The sequence below is a fragment of the Capricornis sumatraensis genome, chromosome 16 (assembly GCF_032405125.1).
Source record: "Capricornis sumatraensis isolate serow.1 chromosome 16, serow.2, whole genome shotgun sequence".
NCBI classification, from domain to species: Eukaryota; Metazoa; Chordata; class Mammalia; order Artiodactyla; family Bovidae; genus Capricornis; species Capricornis sumatraensis.
This window is the reverse complement of record NC_091084.1, coordinates 27,196,846-27,218,363: the sequence shown is the minus strand read 5'-3', so window position 1 is coordinate 27,218,363 and position 21,518 is coordinate 27,196,846.

Sequence of the window (21,518 nt, the reverse complement as noted above, 5' to 3'; positions counted from 1 at the left end):
TTCCTCTTAACAAGCTGACAGAGGACTCTTGGAGGTTGGAGACTGCAATCAGGTGCCTTGCATGGATAGCCTTTAAGATATTCCTGAAATTGCCCTCTTGTATAGTAGTCATAAAGAGGGACTGAAATGTGCATTTTAAATAAGCCAATGAAGTAATGGTTTGGGGATGTGCTATTCACCTCATCATTATTTGGTGAGCAAATTTGGGTTGTCACTTTTTCTTAGTCCCCTGAGTGTGGGCTTAGAAATAAATTCTTCCTTTTTTTTTTTTTTTTTTCTGCACAAGTGACTCAAAACAAAATCAGGAACAGGCCCAGACTAGAGTCAGGAAAATAATTACTGTTGCAGGGTAGCCAGTGTTTCAGGGTAGCCAATCCAGAATAATTGTCATGGGCCAGCTGGCCCCTGCCTCTGGCTATAGCTCAACCTATTCGCAGCAGGGAGAACTCTGGGCAGGCAGGGCGGTGTAGAAGTTGTCATCCAATCTTGCTGTGGTATGTGATCTATAGAGAAAACCCTCTGGTCCAGGAGGCCGAGCTTCACCAAGACCCCTCTGTGAATACACCATACCTCGAGTCAGACAGTTTAGTGCCCAGAGAGGGTTCCTGATCCTCTTGTTTCCTTTCTTTTTCTTTTCTCCTCATGACCCACTTTACTTTCCAGTATAAACCTTGAGTACATCGATCTTGACTTCAGATAAGAGCAAATTTATTTATTTAAACTTGATTAGAGACATCAAACAAGAAGAATTAAAACCCAGACCATCATGTCATACTATATTTGGAGATATAGACAGACACATCAAGTTTACAATTAGGAAGCAGATCCAAATTGAAAAGTTTGCCTAGCTCAGTGATTTCACCAGTAACCACAAATGTGCTACTCTTTTCCAAGAAAAAAAGTTCACGCTTTTTCTCCAGGACACCAGGTAGGACCAGTCAGTAGAGTTACCCCCATTCTCCTGGACTGGGATTGGTTCAAAAGGTGGACTCGTGACCTATGCCCTAGGCCACCTATGCCGTGACCTTCCTTAATATATTATGAAGTTAGGAGGAAAAATTTTTTTTCTCTTGCATTATGAACATGGAGTTCAGATCTGCCTGTGGCTAGGTTTCCTTCAAATAGAAAAACTCCAGGATTACAGATGGAAATGGACTGAGTTGAAAGATTGGGGGAGGGAGGGAGAGAGGGAGAGAGAACCCAGAGTGGTAAAGGCAGACAGAACCCTGATGGCTTAGGTCAGTCCCATTCTTCCCAAACTGGCTTAATTATGAAGCAAATAAATGCACGGATCTTTCTCTTCTGAATGACTTCTAAATCTTGGCATCCCCAAGGTTTTGTCCCAAACCATTTTCTCATCTTTATCTATATTCACTCCCTTGGTGATCTCATCAGATTCCACGGCTTTGAGTACAATTTATGTTGACATTGTCATTTTCAACTCTAGCCCTGATCTCTACACGCATACCTAAGCTGCCTATGGGTTGTCTGATAGTCCTTTGGATTAGACATGTCCAACACACCCTCCCCCTGCTCCACCCTTTACCCAGGGTTCCCCATCTGTTAATGGCATCACCAATTACATTTTTCAGTTATTCAGATCAGAAAATTTGGCATCATCCTTGACTCCTCCCTATTTTGTGCTGCTGACATCCAATCCATCACCAAATCCTACTGATTTTATATCTAAGATAAATTTTCCATCTGTCTACTTCTACCTCCTTTTCCCCAGTCTGGTCTACCACAATAGGCTTCTAACTGGCTTCCTGCTTTTACCTTTGGCCTCCTGTGATATATTCTCCATCTCCACATAGCACATAGAGTACTCTTTTTAGAATTTGAATAAGTCACTCATATACTTAATCTCCTTAAATTACTTCTACAATAACAAATAAAACCCAGACTTCTTATCGTGGCCCACAATACTCTATGATCTGGTCCCTTTCTACCTCTCCAACTCATCTTAAATAAGACTTCTCTCCTTGAAACTGCCTAACTTGTTCTCTGCCTCAGGGCCCTCGCGTTTGCTCCTCTCTCCCAAGAATGTCTACATGACCAGATTCTTTTCATCACTTAAATGCTTCAGAGAAGTCTTCTCTATCCCCCAAATCTAAGTTCTCTCTCCTCAGTAACACTTCATACGTTGTTATTTAAGTGTTTAATCACAATCTGATATGCATTCTTTCTGCTTTGTCTCTCTCTTCTAGAATGTAAGTATCATAAAACCTGGGACTTCATGTTTTCACTACTATCATCTCAGCACCTGAAACAGTGAAGTGCTCAGTAAGTGTTGGTTGACTGGGTGAACAAAGTTTGTGTAGCTGGGTTCTTCCACTTGTAAGTAAAGGAGATTTTGAGAGATACAAAAGATTTCCCCATAATTCTACACAAAAATCAATGATAGTAAGTTTGATAGCTATGGAACTTAATAGGTTATAAAGCTGTATTGAATGTTATAACAACAGTAGCAATAATGACACTATTTATCGAGCATTCACTATATCCCAGACATAGAATTTTATCTTAGTCTAAATCAATCCTCAGCAAAATTCTGTAAGATAGGTATGTTAGTCTTTTTTCCAATGTTAGAGACTGAGACCCAGAAAGATTACATGACTTGTCTAGGATTACTTAGGAAGTAAAATTGTGGGTCTTGAATTTGAACTTGGGATTTCTGAATCCAAAGTCAGTATTCATCCATGACATCATGCTGACTCTCTAAAGTTAAATATAAAGTTTAAAAGATCAAAGACAAATATTTGACAAAGTCAACTCCTTATGAGCTATGAGGTTTATAGATACCTTGATAAACTTCACTGCTGAAAATGATAGAATAAAATTTGAGACGAAAAGCACTTCAAGGGAGAACCTAAGAAAATTAGTTTAACAATAATCAAAGAATATAAATATTATTTGATATTGAATAATCAAAGAATTATTTGATTGAATAATCAAAGAATATAAAAAATCTAAAGTTCATTATCTATCTCCCATCTTAACATAGTGTAGCTTTCAAATAGATAAAATATCAATACTACCTACCCAAGCATCTCATAGTGATGTTGAGATATTGTGAAAGTTATTGCAAAAGTATTTTGAATACAAAAATTGTGACAAGCACATGTGAGGTTTAACTACTTTTAAACTGGCTAACACCCTAATCCCAGAGACAAATGTCTGCCCATCCAAGGAGCTTGCAACCTGCGGTGTAAAGATGTTATTTACCAATGGAAATCTGTTGTTTTTCTTTTAGAAACATTATTTAGAGAGACAAAGATACAAAAAGAGAGAGACAGAGGGGGAGGGAAAAAATGGAAGGAAATAAAGAAAAAGAAGGAAGGGAGGAATGGGGAAGGAGAAGAAAAGAAAGAAAGAGGGAAGGAGGAGGGGAGGAAAGAGGAAGGAAAAAAAGAGCTCTGAGCCTTGTCTGCCATGAGATAAACTCTCTGGGCTTATCACTGCGGATCCCTCTGTCCTCTCACCATCTATAGATTCTCCCTCTGGTTGCTGACGCCTGTGCTCCAGCTCTGGGACTCACAGGCTTGCCTCACATCTTCTTGTTGCTGTTTACTTGGGTGCAGCTTCTCTGATACCCCCATCCTGTCTCAGAGGTCTGGAAGGATGACTGTAAACAGTGGGCAGAATACACTGGCTAATTTCCTTCCCACCTAGGGAGACCCATCATTGGACTGCTGTTCTGCCCTCATTTGGAATCTAAACATTTTCTCCTTGGCTCTCTCTCCCCTCGAGGTGTCCATTAGTTTGTAATGGTCACACTTCATCACCGTCTCATTTATTCATGGCCTGCCTCCTCAGGACCACTCTATCCTCTGATATATTTGATGAAACTCTTATTTTCCTTAACTCCTCTCCAAACTATTAACTCAGCCAGGATTTTTGCCAACCTTATCTTCTCCCAGCAGTCTTAACTGATGCAGCCAATTTTTTTTGCCCTCTTCCCTCTCATCTCCTCCATTTCCAGGACAGATGTTTCCTCCTCTTCTTATTAATTATCACAAATACCCAAATAAAACCTAAATATAGACTAACTTATTTTCTCTTCCCTATCAAGAGGAATTAAAGTACTGCTCCCCGTTCCTTCCTGTTACTAAGAAAATCCCTGGGTAGAAAAATAAAAATAAAAACACTGAAATTACCCATTTATTTAATTACAAGGCGCTTGCTTTCATAAGCCACATTTTCACTGCTGAGAAGATTCTGATTTGGCAACAAAAGGCAAAAGCTATTTCTAGTGAGAGCGGCAAGGAGTCGACGTTAGCAGTGCAACAGTGTGAAGCGAGCATGGGGAGCCGCTTTAATGGCTCTCTACCTTTGAGGGAGGGGCAGCCAGGAGGAGCGGGGCAGGCTTGGGAAGGCGCAGCCAGGGAGAGATGGATAAAGTAAAGGCAGAACATCAAGGCACGATACAAAATGTCAGAAAGGGAGAGAACAACAAAAAGAAACTTGAGACAGAATGTAGAGGCAAGGAAGAGATGTAGGAAGTAAATGATGCAAAGTGGTAATGGGCAGAAAAAGAGACCTGGAAAGACAGAAAAATGAAGGTTCCAAGGCAAGTTCATTAACAGTTGGTCACATTTTGCTGGGGACAGTGGCTGTGATTCAGGTCATTGTCCCCTGACAGTAAAGGCAATTTTAGGGCTTATCTGTGGCCATCTATCATTAGGAATCTCAGAGATAAACACACAAAATGTAAGTATTGTTTGATACCTTTCTAACATGATAGCTTTTTGTTAAAGCAGGAATGTGTATGAGATTGGTAGTCTCTTTTAGAGGTAAATGAATAAGAATAATATAAACAGAAGCAAGACTTAAGAAATTGAATGACCTAGGTACAGTTGAGATGCTGTAGCCAATTTAACTTTGGATTTGATTAGTCTTCAGTTTTGCTATGTTTTCTGAAAAGATAGACCCCCAAATTGGCTTTTTTATGCAGTAAAGAGGAGATCTAGAACCTAGGCTGGAAGCAGTTACTTTAAATGAGCTGTCTAGCTCTGAGGGCCTCAGAACTTCACGTGAAACTTGATTGTTTTAGTATTAAAACCTTTCATCACAGTATTACAATATGAACATTATCTAAACCTAAGTTCATGGATGTTATCTAATAAAGTGGCTGGAATAAAATGTCTTCTCTGTCTACGGCTCACTTGAAAGGTTCATAGGATTCATTCATCTCTGAAATGGTAAATAGATTTCATCTCAAGAGTAAACGCCGGTGAAGGTGCCAAGGAGCTTTGCTGAGAAGGGATGTGTTAAGAATGAGTGTGTGTTTGAACAGAAAGGATGCTGAGCCTGACTAACTCTGTGTGCCATTCACGTGGGAGGGGGTGATGGCGAGATGCTTATAGTGAACTAACCAAGGGCCTCTTGGTCTGACAGGAGCTTCCTCGCGAACCCTTGTTTAAGTACCAGTTTGAGATGTGGGAGGCTGTGCTCATCCTCGGTAAGCCTGAGAGGAGAGAAAAACAGAAATATATGGGGACTAGCCAGAAGAAACAAGCTAAGCTGCCTCCTAGTTTCCACTGCACTCATTTCATCTCTGTAATTTCACATGGTTTATCTTCAGGAGCAGTTACAGAAGGAAAAGAGGAAGGAACAACAAGTTTTATTCATTTCTATTAACATTAAGGTAGTGATGACTATAGACTTCCCTAGTGGCTCAGCGGTAAAGAATCCCCCTGCCAATGCAGGAGAAGTGAGTTTGATCCCTGGGTCAGGAAGATCCCCTGGAGAAGGAAATGGCCACCCACTCCAGCATTCTTGCCTGGAGTATCCCATGGACACAGGAGCCTGGAGGGGGTTGCAAAAGAGTCAGGCATGACCCTTAGTGACTAAACAACAACAGTGACTACTATAAGCCAAGCACTTGGGATACGGTGACTAGTATGACCTTATCCAGTTCTCATAGAACTCACTGTCTAGCTGGGTGGGCAGGGAGATCAGTCAGATGGAGAATTATTTTAATAAATTATGAGTCATGCAATAGTGAATGCCAGTCTTCTACATAAAACCTTTCTATGACCTCTTGCTTCCTGCCTAAAGGGGAAATTTCGTACTGTGGCACACAGATCCCTGTTCACATGGATTTCATTGACCTCTTCACCTTTCTCTCTGAATTCTGTGCTTCATCTGCACTGAACTACTCCCAGTTTCTCAAACAAATCACATTTCAATCACCTCCAGACTCTCGCCAGACCATCCACTCCATCTAGAACCCTCTTATCTCCTTTTCCACCCCATGCCCTGCCTGCTGTGATCACAAACTCCGGCAGCCTTCCTCCAGCAAATTTTCTTGGACTTCACTTGTCTGGGAGATGCATTCTTTTATATGTCCTCACATCTCTTTCAGCTCTTAACCACCCTATAGCTAGTTTGTTACCTGTCTGTTTCTGCCTACAGATTGTTTGCTCTGTGAAGGCAAGGACCATGAACACTTATTCATCTTTGTCTTCCCAGCAAGTAGCACAACACCTGGCATAAATTAGGTTCTTAGAAGATATTTGTTAGATAAATAAACAAACAGGTGGTGGCAGTGATGGTTTAGTCACTAAGTCATGTCAGACTCCTGTGACCCTGTGGACGGTAGCCCACCAGGCTTCTCTGTCCATGGGATTTTCCAAGCAAAGATACTGGGAATTTTATACAAGTAGGTGGTTCACTATGTCTTCAGGTTACTATGGTTGGATATTGGACACAGAAAAGAGATACAAATTTATCTGAATCTCAGACAAAAGAGTTGACCATGTCTTCAACCAATTATCTTCTACATTTTACTACAAATTTCCTTCTAACTCATTTCTTGATCCTTATTTTCAGTTTCTAAGCTGGAAGGTGATGACTAACATACATAAAACATTACCTCTCCCCTGGATATTTGAAATTAAAACTTGGTTCTGAAAGGTAAAACGTCTTCAAGGGCTGATTTAATGAAGAGCAATAATAATTAATATGTGTGCAGAGATTTAAGATTTTCAAAAAGAGTCCATATTATTTTTATTTGCTTCTTACTATAAACTGAGATTCAGAAAGCTGAATTAGCCGCCCAAGGTCACCAAAAGAAAGAACAGAGCCAGGAATCAAAGATGGGCAGATCTTTCCAAGACATCACAAGTTCCTCTAGGCACTGAACAGAAATGTGAGAGGATAAGGGGAGAGGATAAGTCTGCCTAGTGCCATCCACATCACACCGTGTAAGTGACTTTCTCTTCTGCCTATTGTGAAGCTGTTGTGAGGCTGTCTTTGGGGAGAAGATGTGGCAATGACCCATCTTGAAAACTCATGAGTGAATCCCAATCTGGGCTCAGTGCTAAGCTGTTTGAGAGGATGTGGAAACTTGTACTGCAATCTTACGCCTTAAGATGAGTATAAGACACGCAGAGGTACATGGTGGCTGGGACAGACAGTCTCCATGCCAGGGCACTATCCCAACTAGAAAAGAGTGCTTTCACTCATGGGCTGCAGTAAATGCCATTGGTGGCAGATATGAACCCATGTCCTGGCAGAATGGGGATCCCTTCAGGATATTCATACTGTCGTGGGAGTGCCGAAGTTAAGTTGGGCACTGGGATCTAAAGAGATGGGGAGTGATGGATCCAGAGTTTAATTCAATATTGGAAACTGGGTATTATTTGAATGTAAGTGTGTGCATGCATGCTCTGTTGTGTCCGATTCTTTGCAACCCCATGGGCTATAACCCATCAGCCTCCTTTGTCCTTGGTATTTTCCAGGCAAGAATACTGAGCGTTCACTCAGCCCATGAGTGAAACCGCTCTTTTCTAGTTAGGATAGTGCCCTGGCATGGAAACAGTCTGTCCCTGGCCACCATGTACCTGTGCATGTCCTGTACTCATCTTAGGGTTGTAATTTCTTCCTCCAGGGGGATCTTCCCAACCCAGGGATCAATTAGCAGGAGATCTCTTTACTGCTGAGCTACCCAGGAAGCCCATTATTTGAATGTAAGAGATGTACTTAAATCTAAGAGACTGAGGCCGGGGAAGAAAGAAGATCTACAAAGTAGGCAAGCAAGGGCTAAATGAAGGTGTCCAGGCAGGACTGTGTTGGGCTAGGATTCTCTTGGAAAGTTTAAACATTATAAGCCCGAAAGGATCCACTCTGATCTGAGCCATAGACCATTGACTGGGAAACCAGACGAGGGACTAGAAAGCTGAATACAGAAAGAAGGTAGCCATTGCCACTGCTAATGACTCCCATCTCTAAAATCCCTAGAGTCTTTTCCTGGGGTCCCGGACACAGACTGGATCCAGCCCTTCTGCACTTCCCATTTCCATCTATTTACAAGTTGGAATTGCTTTCTCTTCCTTCCTTCAGCTCCTGGGATTGGCAACACACAAGAATTTGCCCTTCTCTCTGTCATTCAGCCTTCCCCTGCCTCTGAGAGAAAAATGCCATTGATTACAACCTTCCAAATTAAAGCTTCAGGAGACTTAAGTGAACAATTATTATCAGCTACAAAACGCCCTGAAAATTGGTTATTAGGCAGCATCTCATTGTTTACTCTGACACTATCTCAACTACTGTGTGAACATGGAGGACTGTTCCGAGGCAGTCTGATGGGTTTCCTGAGTTTTGTTTTTTGTTTTTTGTTTTTTTATATTTTTATTTTTACTTTATTTTACTTTACAATACTGTATTGGTTTTGCCATACATTGACATGAATCCACCATGGGTGTACATGCGTTCCCAAACATGAACCCCCCCCTCCCACCTCCCTCCCCATAACATCCCTCTGGGTCATCCCCATGCACCAGCCCCAAGCATGCTGTATCCTGCATCGGACATAGACTGGCGATTCGATTCTTACATGATAGTATACATGTTTCAATGCCATTCTCCCAAATCATCCCACCCTCTCCCTCTCCCTCTCCCTCTGAGTCCAAAAGTCCATTCTACACATCTGTGTCTCTTTTGCTGTCTTGCATACAGGGTCATCATTGCCATCTTTCTAAATTCCATATATATGTGTTAGTATACTGTATTGGTGTTTTTCTTTCTGGCTTACTTCACTCTGTATAATCGGCTCCAGTTTCATCCACCTCATCAGAACTGATTCGAATGTATTCTTTTTAACAGCTGAGTAATACTCCATTGTATATATGTACCACAGCTTTCTTATCCATTCATCTTCTGAGTTTTTAAGAGTTCAGTTCATAGCTGAGATGAAGTTACTCTTTAGAATCCAGAGGAGTCAATTCTTTCATCCCTCTTTCAAAGTAAGTGTTAAATTAAGAAAGCAGGAGCCTGGAGAAGAAGAGAAGATGGAAATCTCCTAATTTAAAATTGCTCATGAATAGAGATGGTTGGATAGCATCACCAATTCAATGGACATGAACTTGGGCAAACCCCAGGAGACAGCACTACAGGGAGGCCTGGCATGCTGCAGTCCAAGGGGTCACAAAGAATCAGACACGACCTGGCAACTGAACAACAGTAACAACATGAACAGAAATTCCCAAATATCCCTGTGTCGTGGTGGGAACATTTGGAGATCAAGTCCATCTCTATGACTACACACAGCACAGACTGCATGACTTTTCCTGTGGTTCTTGCCATCAAACTCCCGGGTTTTACTGGATTCCTGCTGGTTTTCCCAACCTGGCTCTCCAGGTGGGATGCTGTGAGTCTCTGTCAGCTTTTCAATAAGGATGAGACAGCCTAGGGGACTTCCATTGCCTCTTGCCCGGTATAGTTGGGCACAACAGTCACACCCAGCATCTTGAGTGCTCATGAAGTGCCCAAGATGCTCAATCAGCTCAGTGGACCAAGGAGGTGTCTTCGGATGACACAGGAAGCTGAATCTTGAAAGATATTACTCTGAGGCGAATATGGGAGAATGGTATCCAGTGGAGAAGGGGCAACAAGTGCAAAGCCAAGAGAAAGAATGTATTCGGTATGAAGAAGCAATTAAAAGGTTTGGTGCACTCCTGAGCACAGGGCTCACAGGGGGAATAGTTGGAAATGAGGCTAGAAAAGTGGGCAGGAGGCGTGACTCCATTGAGATCCCATAGGAGGGACTAAGCAGGAAGTGCTGAGTTAGGGGCTCAGAAGTAGAGTCAGGAGGCGGACAGGCATCTCAGAGCAGTCAGCCCAGCAGGACGGATGCACAGAGACAGCACTTTTCAGGTGAAGTGGCGAAGGTAACGGCGAAGGAACAGGCTCTGATTGAAATCGTCAGGGACAGAGAAGCCAGCTGGGGGTAAATTGGAATGGAGATAGAAATTAGCATAGGTGCCCTGCAGAGAAATCCTGGGCCTGCAGAAGTGAGATATAGGGAAGCCTGGACTGAATGAAATGCCCTTAAAATGACCTCCTTCTCTCACCCCGATTCTGTGTTTACATATTGGGTTAGCCAAAAAGTTCATTCAAATTTTCAGTCAGACAGTATGGAAAAACCGAAACGAACTTTTTGGCCACCCGATGCATGTAAATTCTGGAGCTTAACAATCAAGACTTCCCCGTCCCTAGCGCCGTTCCCCATCCTCATTCCCCCAATTCTCTGCAGAGCAGTTCTCCCTATTTCCTCCAACACACAACCTGGGATTTCTCATTGTAGCTTACCCCTTAGAATTCCCTCCGTTCTGTTGCTCCCTTAGTTTCTACTGCTTCACCCAGGTGAAGCCACAAATAGTTCCAGAAAGCCCTCCCCAATGACTCCTGCCTCCTCCCCTCTCTCTTACTGGATTTTCTGCCCTGTCTACAGTCAGATCCACACAACACAATAAACAGTTTACTAAATATACTGCCTTATTGTTTCTCAACCAAGAAAACAATAACATTTTAGCTTGAGGGCAAGGACTTTGTCTTATACATCTTCTGCTTCGCCTGTAAATTTAGCACAAGAGAGACAAAATTGTAGTAACCCATAAAATGCAGTTGAATCTATCATTAGTATCTACAATACAATTATTAGGGTTCTACTCAGGGTACCACAACTGAAGGCAAACTGGAGCAAATGTGCTTCATCAAAAGGTCCTATGAGGGCTTCCCTGGTGGTAGAGTGATAAAGGATTCCTCTGCCAACGCCGGGGACACCGATTCGATCCCTGGTCCAGAAAGATTCCACATGACACAGGGCAGCTAAGCCCATGTGCCACAGCTACTGAGTCCACCTGCCCTAGAACCCATGCTCTGCTGCAAGAGAATTCACCACAGCAAGACCGTGCATTGCAACGAGAGAGTAGCCCCTACTCACCGCCACTAGAGAAAGCCGATGAGCAGCAATCAAGACCTACTGCAGCCAAACAAATACACAAACAATTGTTTTTTAAGTCATATGAGAATGAGTTGAATCTGGAGATGTCTTGCACACTTCAAGAGAAACACGCGGGATGTGGTATTTGCAAAACTGCCATGTGATGGAGGCATTTTGGCTTGTTCTGCCTTACGAAGGTGTAAAAGCAGGGCATGGGTGAAAATTATAGTTTTTAGCTCCAAATAAGCAAGTGCTTTCTCAAGGTCAGAGTCGTCAAAGGGAGCAAGATGCTTCAAGTTGTGAGTTCCTCTTTTCTGGAGGCTTCCAAGCAGAAGCTTCAGAACCAATAGGAAGGAGTGTCAATGTAGAATAGGGGTTCAGAGCTTGGGCTTTGCTTCCTGAACTATATGGCGAGGATGCCAACTTTTTCCTCACAGAATTGACGTCAGGATTAAGTGAGATAATACCTGTAACATGTTTAGCAGAGTCCATTAATGATAGCTCTTCTTAATTTGAAATAATTAATGTAGTAAGGAAATTTTCATAACAAATGGGGAGGTGTCAAATTAGATACCTTTGGGGACTTCTGTGGTGACCCAGCGGTTAGGACTCTGTGCTTCTGCTGCAGGGGGCATGGGTTTGATTCCTGGTTGGGGAACTAAGATTCCCCCATGCTGAGGTACAGTTAAAAAAAAAAAAAGATAGCTTTGAAGTGTCTCCCAAACCCAAATGTCTATGACCGTAAGATAAAGAGTACTTAGTGGTGAATCTGAATTCAGAGATGGTGCACCTTCAGTGGGGGATTGGCAACATATTTCCACTGAATGATCATTTTGGGTCCCCGAGTAGCAAGGCAAGAATCCTCAGAAATACACTGGCCCTAGAGGACTGATTTGTAGCTGGGGATAGGATTATTATAGTACAGATACAGGTAAGAAATCAGAAATCAAGGTTACCAAGTCAAAACCCTAATGTCAGCAATGGTGGGGGGTGGGAGGAGATCAGAATTCAGACTGGTAAGATACAGATTTAAAAGCATCTAAGGATTTAGAGGAAGACAAACGTAAAAACCAGGCAGAGGGGGCTGGTGAACTCAGCAATGATCATTATGATAAAACTTCATTCAAGCAAGAGCTGCTTCCCCCAGGACCCGATGACACATTCCCAGATGGAGCGGGGCTTGGGTACCCCTCTTTAATTTGCTGATCTTCTTACTCTCCCTAGGCTTTGACCTTGACTCAGCCCCTGATTTTTGTCTCTCCCATGGCAGCACTGACATCTTGAAAGGGCGTGACACCTGCCGCTCTGCCTGGGTGACACCTACCATTCTGGGGGCACAGAGTGCTCTTCCTACGGTAGCGCTTGGGTGGTCCAGTCACCCAAGACAGTCCCCCAGCGGGGTCTCATTTCAGGCCAGGGAGTGACTTAGACACATGTGCATCCTGGACCTTCCTGCCCCATGGCTGCAAACAGTGGAGTATTTGGAAGAGTTGAGGAGAAGACATGGGAGCCCGTATCAGCTCAGTGAAATGGGAGCGCTGTTAACAGCCCAGGGTTTACTCCCGCCTTCTCTCACTCTTTTCTGAAGTGAAATCACCCTGTTGTCAACGCTGGGGAGGGTTAGCCTGTTTGACTGAAGCGGTAATTTGACAAGATGTGTCTTTGCTGTCATTCAAATTGTGAAATTGAGCTCTTAACATATGCTGGGTTCATTCTCCCTGCCACCTCCATCTCTTTGTGAAACTTTGCCTTCCCCTTGGAGATATGCCTCCTTAAAGATTAAGAAAAAAAAAAAAACCATAATCTTGGGGTCAAGAGGGCACAAGCTTAAATCTACAATGACTCGGTGAGTTCCCAGGAGTCAAGACAATCTTCAGTGCTGGCGGGGCCTCCTTGGGGACGGGGAGAAGCAAGAAATCAAAACAGAGGATCACGGAGTCTGCTGGACTGTCCCCTGCCCATCTCTATAAATCAATTGCAGAGAGTTAATTCCTTGTTGAGAATGATGACTGAAAGTCTCCAAGGCCTGGCACTGGCTGGACTGGCTTGGTGAGAGACCAAGTCTGCTAAAATGTCCATCTGATCTGTCTCAAAGGCCTGAAGCAGGGGATCAAAACGAGGAAAGACTCCTGTGTGCATTTCTGGCTATAGGTGCTGCCCTGGCCACCTGAGACTCCAGACACGCATGCTGAACTCCAGACATTTTGGGAAATTGGGGCCAGCCAAAATCTGGATTGTGTACTAATACAACTTAGTGATTAGAGTATAGTTTAAGAAGATGTGGTATATATTAACATACAATGGAATTTTGCTCAGCCATTAAAAGGAATGAAATAATGGCATTTGGAACAACATAGATGGACCTGAAGATTATCATATGAAGCGAAGTAAATCAAATACGAATACCATATGATATCTCTTATATGTGGAGTCTAAAACGTTACCTAAATGAACTTACTTAAAAAACAGAAATAGACTCACAGACATAGAAAACAAACTTATGGTTATCAAAGGGGAAGAGGGGAGAGGATAAATTAGAAGTTTGGGAGTAAGACATATGTATCCCATTGTTCATTGCAGCACTATTTACAATGGCTAGAACGTGGAAGCAACCTAGATGCCCATCGACAGATGAATGGATAAAGCAGTTGTGGTACATATACACAATGGAATATTACTCAGCCATAAAAAGGAACACATTTGAGTCAGTTCTGATGAGGTGGATGAACCTAGACCCTATTAAACAGAGTGAAGTGAGTCAGAAAGAGAAAGATAAATATCATATTCTAATGCACATATACAGAATCTAGAAAAATGGTTCTGAAGAACTTAGTTACAGGGCAGCAGTGAAGAAACAGACATAGAGAATAGACTTACGGAGATGGGGAGAGGAGAGGAGAAGGTGAGATGTGTGGAAAGAGTAACATGGAAACTTACATTACCATATGTAAATTGGATAGCCAAGGGGAATTTGCTGTACGGCTCAGGAAACTCAAACAGGGGTTCTGCACCAACCTAGAGGAGTGGAGGGGGAGGAATTTGGGAGGGAGTTTCAAAAGGGAGGGGATATATGTATACCTATGGCTAATTTATGTTGAGGTTTGACAGAAAACAACAAAATTCTGTAAAGCAATTATCCTTTAATAAAAAAATAAATTAAAAAAAAACAGAAATAGACTCATAGACATAGAAAACAAACTTATGGTTATCAAAGGAGAAGAGGAGGAAGAATAAATTAGGAGTTTGGGAGTAACATGTACACTGTAGTTTGGGAGTAACGTGTACACATTAGTATATCAGAATACTGGAGTGAGTAGCTGTTCCCTTCTCCAGGGGATCTTCCCAACCCAGGGATCAAACCCAGGTCTCCCACATTGCAGGCAGATTCTTTACCAGCTGAGCCACCAGGGAAGCCCAAGAAAACTGAGATGAGTAGCCTATCCCTTCTCCAATGGATCTTGCTGACCCAGGAATGGAACCGGGGTCTCCTGCATTGCAGGCGGATTCGCTACCAGCTGAGTTACCAGGGAAGCCCAAGAATACTGGAGTGGGCAGCCTATCCCTTCTCCAGTGGATCTTGCTGACCCAGGAATGGAACCAGGGTCTCCTGCATTGCAGGCGGATTCGCTACCAGCTGAGTTACCAGGAAAGCCCATGTACAAAATAGAAAACCAGTGCCTGTGCTGGCACTCAGTTGCTCAGTCGTGTCCGACTCTTTGCAACTCCATGGACTGTAGCCCACCAGGGTCCTCTATTCATGGGATTTCCCAGGCAAGATTACTGGAATGGGTTGCCATTTCCTCCTCCAGGGGATCTTTCTGACCCAGGGATCAGACCTGCATCTCCGGTGTCTTCTGCATTGTTAGGAGGATTCTTTTACCACTGAGCCACCTGTGTCAAAGAATCCACCTGCCAATGCAGGAGACTTGGGTTTGATCCCTGGGTCGGGAAGATTCCCTAGAAGAGGAAATGGCAACCCATTCCAGTATTTTTGCCTGGAAAATCCCACTGACAGAGGAGTATAGTGGGCTACGGCCTTTGGGGTTGCAAAGAATCAGGCACGACTTAGCAACTAAACAACAACAACAGTTCAGTTCAGTCGCTCAGGTAGCTATACTCATATCTTGTAATAATCTGTGAGAAAAGAATCTGAAAAAGAATACATATAATGATTACTTTGCTGTACACATGAAACTAATACAACATTGTAAATAAACTATAAGTTGATTTTTTTACAGTATGAATTTTTAACCAGAACCACCTGGAATCTTAGCTTGTAACCTTGGGCAAGGCATATGCCTTCTCCATCTATAGAACGGGGATGACAATATCCATCCTGGAGCACTCAGTGAATGGTAGCTGTTAACTATCAGTATATCACACATCTTCCCAGTTGTGCCTCTCCTCCCTATGGGAGACAACTGCATGGTCTGGAATTGAGGGTTTATGTAAGAATCGTGTTGGCCAGCCTGGGAAGCAGGAAACGAGAAAGAGATGTATCTATTAAATGCTTATTATTGAAATCCAGATTCTCCTCCTGGGTCTTGGCTCAGCCTTGTGGGGCCATATCCTCTAGAGCCCTTGTAAGCTCACCCGCCGCCTGGTGGGCAGGCTGCATATCTGCCTCTGAGAACCGGTGGGTTCCTTGTTGGAATTCCCAGCATGATCTTGTCTCTGTACACATTCCCAGCAAACATTTGAGTAAGCAGTGCACCAGGCATCAGTCTGGGCAGAAGGATATGAAGATGAAGGAGACATGACCCCTGACCTGAGGGATGTACCCAGGCTGCAGGATGGAAACAGATGGGGAAACGAATAGCAGGGAAGCCAGCCGAGGAGGTAAGCAGAGTAAGCACACCATGGGGCCAAGGAGGGGCACCTCATTGCCCACGATGGAGGCTGACTGAAGCCCACTTGTGTTAGGAAGCCTTTACCAGTCAAATAAGTCTTTTCCCTCATTCCATAATACTGCTCACCTTAGCATTTACATATTTTATTTCTTTTATATATGTTTTTCTTCTGAACCAGAATTAAATAAGGAGTAAACTAAGCAAGATGAGACTCATAAAATACCTGACACCCAGGAGATATGCAACAAAATCTAGTTTTCTTTCACTTCTTCTCTCCATGAGGGAGGTGTTTATGTCATAGATTTGGTTGAAGCGCATGAAATTACCATTTTTTGTAGGTAGCTGAATATTGGTAATTTCATATGGTCCAAGTTCATATTTTATTCAGTGACCCAAAGCTGCTTGATGGGTTAATGGATTTAGCTTAGAAGAAAAAAGTTTCTTCCTGGTGATGACTGAGGGGAGACGAGCAGCCTTGTTCTGTATATCCAGCATGTTTTGAACATCAAATACATGCGAGGTACCATACAAGGACCTGGGGTGTAGGGATAGAAGGTCCCTGCTCAGCAAAAGTTGACCATCTCAAGAAGAGATAGACGAGTCATCAACATGATGACTAACGTATCAAAACTTCAAACAATGCACTACAGAAATGCAAGAAGGGGGAATGAGGAATGGGAACGAGGAGTTTGATCAGGGAAAAATCTTACAGGAGGGTCATGACACCTGTATCTAAGAGCTGCAGAGGCATCCTTTTTAACAAAGCTGGGCATCCATCTGGGCACAGAGAGTAACAGAAAGACACACACAGCAGGGTGCTTGTGTTTTTGGAGGGAGAGTGGCCACACCACAGGGCTTGCAGGATGTTATTAGTCCCTCAACTAAGTAATTCCCCAAGCAGGGATTGAACCTGCATCCTCAGCAGTGAAAGTCCTAACCACGGGACTGTCAGGGAATTCCCACCCACACAGAGAGAGGCTTTAGGGAACAAATGGACTAATGTCTCCAAAACAAATAGGAAATCACAAATGCAAGTATGCTTTTATAGGTCTTTAAAAAGAAGCTAGTGCTTCATTCATTTTTAATTGGAGGGTAATTTCTTTACAATAATTGTGTTTTCTGCCATACATCAACATAGCATATATACGTCCCCTCTCTCTTGAACCTCTTCTCACCTCCCACCCCATCCCCCCCCTCTAGGCCATCACATGGCACCAGAAACCCGAAACCACTGCTTCTAACTGGAGCCCTGAGATCCTCCTGTTAGGGAGGTGAACAAAAAAGCCCCCTCCCCAACCCCTTGCAAAGGAGTTGGTGGGCCCTCCCCTTGGGCAGAATGTCCAGTTCTGAGTGACTGGAATTTCCATAGGTCTGGCCTTGCCTTCCACCCTCCCATTAACTGCAAACAATAAGCTCTGCTCCCAAGGAAAGAGGTAGTTTCTTTGTCCTTCTTCTCATGGCCACACTGCAAGCCCCAGCTCCATGTTATTGATGCTTCCCTGGGTAGGGGAGGAGGCTGGTGGTGTTCTGTCACGGATGCTGGATAAACCATAAATCGCTTTGAGTCATTTGTATTGGCTTCTGACCCCACAGTATCTCACCTCCCGCCTCCAAGGCCTTTGTTAATTGGGGCAACCTACCCTTCATCCTGACTGTCCTTGGGCCAGGCTACCTTCCTTCAACCGGGCTGAGGTTGCAGAAGCTCCAGAGTGTGACTGGAAAGGCACTGACATAGGGAGGAAAGTAGAAAGTGGGAAGGAGCCAAGTCCCAGGGAAGAGAGGCCCCCAGCAACTGGGAGAATATGCATTTCCTGGGTGAAGGGCAGAGCCAAAAAGGGGCCTGAGAAAAGGAGACAGGTATCTTTACAAGTTCCTCCTGTGTGGTTGATTCTGGAATTTTCATATAAAATAAATGTGTGTGTGTGCGTGTGCGTGTGTGTGTGTGTGGTGTGTGTGTGGTGTGTGTGCTCAGTTGCTCAGTTCTGTCCAACTCTTTGCAACTCATGGACTTGTAGCCCACCAGGCTCCTCTGTCCATGGGATTCTCCAGGCAAGAATACTGGAGTGGATTGCCATTTCCTCCTCCAGGGGATCTTCCCAGGGATCCAGCCTGAGTCTTCTGCGTCTCCTGCATTGGCAGGCAGATTCTTTACCACTGAGCCACCTGGGAAGCCAACAGAATAAACACATATACACAAAACAGCATCTGTATTTCCTTAATGAAACTTTTTCTGTCAAAGGACTTTTAGGAAGAGCGGGCAGCTGAATGTGTCTCAGCCCCTCCCCTCCCATGCCAGCCCCTTTCCAAATGAATATTTCAGCAGAGTGCCCCTGGTGCTCTCAGTAAATAAACCAGGATCAATTGTTTGCTAGAGCCTCTGCTCAAATCCGCCTTAGATGGTAATATTTTAAAGTTGATTGGATCTTAAAATTGTAAGAGGTCCGTGGTGTCATGACTTTGCTGGCATTATCAGCTCAGCCATTGTCTTACCAAGCAATCTCCCACTGAAGCCCAGGGCTTCCCGCCCCCACCCCCAGTGAAGGCAGATGGAGGCAGCTGCACAAGGCACCCACTAGGGATGCTCACTTAAGAATCAAGTGATGGTAAAGAATGAGGATGCCTCTCCTCGCCCATCCGCGTGACCTTGGGAGTGCAGAACTCTCCTTGCAGCATCAAGGGAGGCTCCAGGCTTCCCCCACCGCCCCACCGCCCCGTCTTCCTTCTTTTTCCTTTTTTTAATTTTCATATGCCCGTTGACAGTGTCATCTCTCAACTTGATAAACTTGTCAGAGGGAGCTCCGGGAAAGTGTGACACGGAGGTTGGACTGATTGCTGAGTATGCAGGGAGAAGGGGCTGGGGAGACGAGGGAGGCACTGGGACTTTAGCCTAGGGGCAGGCAACTGTTCTGGGGTGTTCTTGGGCTAGAGGGCTATGCACACCACCCCCATGGCTTACTCTTAGCAGACCAGGATCCTGGAGGAGGGAAAGGGAGCTTTGGGGATGAAAATGTGTTGGGATTGAAGGTTGATGTGGATGGACAATACCCACCAAGGATTTGAGGCTGCACACGCATGCACCTGTGCATGGCACTGTGTTACATGCATTTTGGGGCATGCATGAGACAGGCCATAGGAGGCTGCAGGGAGGAGGTGTGGGTAGCCAAGCATAAAGACAGGATGGAGAGTGAAAGGCAAAGAGCAATAGGCCTCTCTTGATAAAGCAAGCTGGAAACTAGAACTTGGGTGCTTTTTGGAACCCTTCTACTAATTTCTTCCTGAGAGATCTTTTCAGATCCCCACCTGGAATCCATAATCATCCATAATCATGGAAGTTTGCACTAAAAATTCTCCTTTGCGTCCAGAGGGTGAGTAAGCTAGTGATCGCTGTTGTTCTGAGACTTATGCCGTGATTTATGTCATGACATTTTGTTAACATTAATCACACACACATTGGATCAATGAATGAAACAAAGAACTTCACTTTTTCCTGAACTAATTTGTTGGGATGTGAGGGAAATCCACATTAAATGAGTAATTTAGAGAAGGAAGAAGAAAGATCTGAATCTGAATATCAGCTTTGTCCAAATTACCTCTCCTCTTCGGTCCTCAGTTTCCTCATCTGTACAATGGGAGATATGATATTTATCACAGGGAACGTTATCCAGTATTCTAACTTGCAGGAAAAATCCTAGGTGCTGTCCTGGTGATCAGTGTAACAATGCAAGTGAAAGATGCGTATAAATTGCAACACCATACAGATTCATGAAGATGGTCTGATCTCCTCCACTGGGATGGATTACCCTTATATTGGGGTCCTGTGGCCAATAACCCCCTTATTGGGCTGATAACCCACCCCAGCTTCGTTTTTTCTCTCTGGAGGGAAGGACCTGGCCATCTGCCAAAGGAACGGGTGTCCCCTTTTCCTGGTACTATTTAATAGGGCAATAAAATTCTGCCCCAGTGCCACCCAGTGATTAGAACACATCTCAGGAGCTGCAGTGAAGATTCGAGGCCAAGAAATTCACCTCACCTGGGGAAGTGCCATCATTGTTCTACGATGCCCTGCCTGGAGTGTGGTATTTATAAGACAGGATTTAGGTCTGAAAATAAGGGAAGTTGTCAGAGCTCAGGGTTATTGATACAAGTGTGAGTGACAATACTGACAGCTAACGTGAAGAGTTTTAGTTGTGTCCAGGTTTCTAAATTGGGAGGGAGTCAAAATTAATAAATTAGATCATTGGCAAAACCCCTGGAGGGAAGGAATCCTCTTCCCGGCTCACTGGCTCACCTTTTTAGCCTTCACATAAAGAGAACTGCATTTGGGAAGCACCATGAAATTAAATACACACACCAAACACACAGGGATAAAATAGCTACTGTCATTAATGTATTAAAAGTCATAGAGGGGCACTACTTAATCAAACAACATGGTAAAAAAAAAAAAAGGAGCCACATTATTCTCTGAAAGATGACCCGTGTGCAAATTATTATAACACTACAGAGCCTAGGTTGTCTGTGTGCTATGATAGGAAACAGCATCAGGACCATGTTTCCAGTTTTGCTCAACCGGTCTTATGAACTCTGAGCCTCAGTTTCCTCAGTTGCAAAATGAGGGGGTTGGGCCAGAAGACTTCTAAGGTCCCATCCAGTTTTGAGATTCTGAGGCTCTATTTTGAGTATGACTTCACTGGTCTTTTTGATCCAGAAGGTACTTGAGGATCCTGCTATGCATGTGGTAGCCATTTTGAACATCAGTGGCCTTTGTCTGGGAGACGGACTGTCAGCCGACGGAGAGGCCTGGTTAATAGGATGGGAGATCTCAGGGCTGACTGTTGTCACTTTCTTATTTTCTGCAGCATTTCTGTCCTTGGAGAGCTAAATAAAACTGGTCAGCTTTGCTTTCTTTTTTCTTCTTCTTCTTCTTTTCTGGTTTTTAGCCACACCTCCAGAAGAGATTTTGGTTTTTCATTTCCTTTCACTGCAGGTTTCCATCTTCCCCACCCCCAAAACAATATCTCCCATCCTATGGCATTAACAGACACACACACAATGCTTCACATTGGCTCTGCCTCCTTAAACTTTTGGAAACTCTTACTGTGCATGTCTACAAAACCTAAATTTGGGGCCTGTGCTATTTGGTGGTGTCTCTTTGCCTCAGAGAAATCTTCTAGCTTTTTTCCATTTCAAAGCCCTTGGGTCCATACAAATGCTCTTGGAGAGAGAGCTTTTTTTCCCCCCTTAGGAAAAATTCAGGTTTGTCACCAGGAGAGAAGAGGTTTTTCTGTGGAAAATCTTCCTCATGCTGGTTATAAAGCCACTCACATCTCAGTGTGAACTCTGCAAACTCGCCCGTTGTCTTTGTGAGTGAGAAGTGAAATCCACACAAAGGTATAAAGAGCTGATCCATATAAAGATTGTTCTCCGGATTTCCATTGGGCAGC